The sequence below is a fragment of the Pteropus vampyrus genome, unplaced genomic scaffold (genome assembly GCF_000151845.1).
Source record: "Pteropus vampyrus isolate Shadow unplaced genomic scaffold, Pvam_2.0 Scaffold35, whole genome shotgun sequence".
Classification (NCBI taxonomy): Eukaryota; Metazoa; Chordata; class Mammalia; order Chiroptera; family Pteropodidae; genus Pteropus; species Pteropus vampyrus.
The window spans coordinates 1,194,873-1,196,863 of NW_011888816.1; the positions used below are offsets into that span (position 1 = coordinate 1,194,873).

The 1,991-nt window shown below is 55.9% G+C and overlaps 1 protein-coding gene across 1 annotated transcript in view; it reads right to left on the reverse strand.

Annotated features, from left to right (window-relative positions):
• Positions 1–1,991, reverse strand: part of CLEC3B (C-type lectin domain family 3 member B) — a 6,300-nt gene that overhangs the window by 3,668 nt on the left and 641 nt on the right. The gene's annotated exons all lie outside the window — the stretch shown is intronic.

Genomic DNA, 1,991 nt, shown 5'->3' on the forward strand with positions numbered 1-1,991 from the left:
TGGCTGGGTCACCTCTGCCTCCCTGTGCCCGGCAGAGGCACGCTGGGTGGGGACTTCACATGCGGTTGCTGATTGGGAGAGGGAAGGGGCAGATGGTGATGGGGGAGGGGGCCGCTCCCCTAACCCCCGATTCTCTCAACTCTTTGGCTAGGTCAACCATGCTCAGGAATACTTCGGGTGGGGTTATTGACGAGGCGACCTGTGGGCTGTGGTAGTGAAGGAGAGGACAGTGAGAGGGAGAAGGTCCCCAAGGAGGCCGGGAGACTGTGACCCTCCTGGGGATCCGCAGATAAGAGGTGGGGGGAAGATTTCCATATGCCGCAGACTTTGTGCAGGGAGGGCTCTGCCACATCGCCTCACCTCAGAGACAAGTGGCACCTGGGTTACATGGGCTCCACACAAGCGCAAAGCTTAGACGTGAGGGAGACCTCGGAGCGTGCCCTGCAAGTCCATCCCGACCCCTTCCGCTTTACGGATGAGGACACTGACTCCAGGAGTGGCCCGTGCTTGTCCTGAGCATTCGCATTCCCTCTGTGCAGCCCACACCCCTCCCTACTCCCTTCTCCCTGCTCTGCGTCCCCTGCAGAGGCTGGAAGAGCTTCACCACTGGGCTGGAGACGGAAGACCTTCACTTTCCTCATATATGGGGCTGGGCCACGCTTCCTCCCTTTTTTTTTTTTTTGCCTTAAATGCACTCATGATGCCTGGAGTTGGGCAGCAATCTTGGCACCATGCGGCGAAGTTTCTGGACAAAAACTTACACCTACCGACTTCCAGACTCTCTTTTGGTTTAAGCTGCCGTTGGGTTTTCTATGACTTGAAACCAAAGCATGGACTCTTCCTTTTTAGAGCTCCATTTCCTTACCTGCCAGGTTAAGTCGTCCAAAGTTACGTCTTCCTAGGGGACTGAGCTTACAGACTAGTGGGGGAGGCAGACGTAAATCGACAAGTGAAAAGATTATTTAAAAACTACAATAAAATGAGATAAAGGAGAGAATGTCGTTCTGTGAGAGTTCATAGCTGAGGAGCCTGATTCAGAAGAGGGATCAGAGATTCTCGAGATGCTGACGCTAGAAAAATGGGGTGGATCCCAGGGGAGCCGTGCAGGCCACCGGAACAGCATGTGCAAAGGCCCTGGGGTGGAGGTACAGCGTGTGACACCTTAGAGGGGCAGAAGGATGGCAGTGTGAATGCTGGAAAAAACTTCTCGGTGGGAGCGGGGGCGTGAAAACGGCCCAGTGAAAAGGAACTTGGAAATTTCTGAGGAGGCAGGAGGGGAGGCGAGGGCCCAGGGCCCAGGAGATAGATGTACCTTGGTCAGAGAAGCAACAGGTGAGAGGGTGGCCGTGGGCACGAGGGGGATTGTAGATGTCCTAAGGAGAAGCCCAGGTGATTCCCTGGGGATAACTTGAGAGGCGGCAGAGCGGAGCTAAGAGCGAGGCTCTGCTCCTGTCGCCCACTGGCAAGACACTCAGCTTCTGTGTGGAAAAGGGAGGTGGGGTCGGAGCAGTAGGCCCACCGCATGGGCTTCCTGTGAAGGAAGAGTCGATGCACTTAGAGGAGTTGATGCGCTTAGAGCAGTGCCAGGCACGTCATAGCTCACATGCGCTACCCGCAGTGGTTAGTCTGCATGCTCTGAGTTCTCCAGGGCAAGGTCACAACGGAGCAGGTGAGGCTGAGGTGTGTGGAAGATGGAGATGCTATGAGAGGAACATGGTAGAGAGACGGAGAGACTCGTCGCCCAGGGAGGCTGGCCAAGCAGTGTTGGCACAGGCGGCTCAGCTGTGTGACTTTGTCCATCCTTGCTCGGCTGCTTCGTGCCAGGCCAGGAAGACCAAAGCCCACCTGTCCTCACACCCGCCACACAGCAGCAGGCACTTTCCTGTCAGATCTTCGTCTGTACTAACCAGCCAGGTGAGCGTGGCAAGGAACTGGACCGCTCTATGCCTCGGTTTCCCCATCTTTAAAATGGGGATAATAGATCCTGCCTG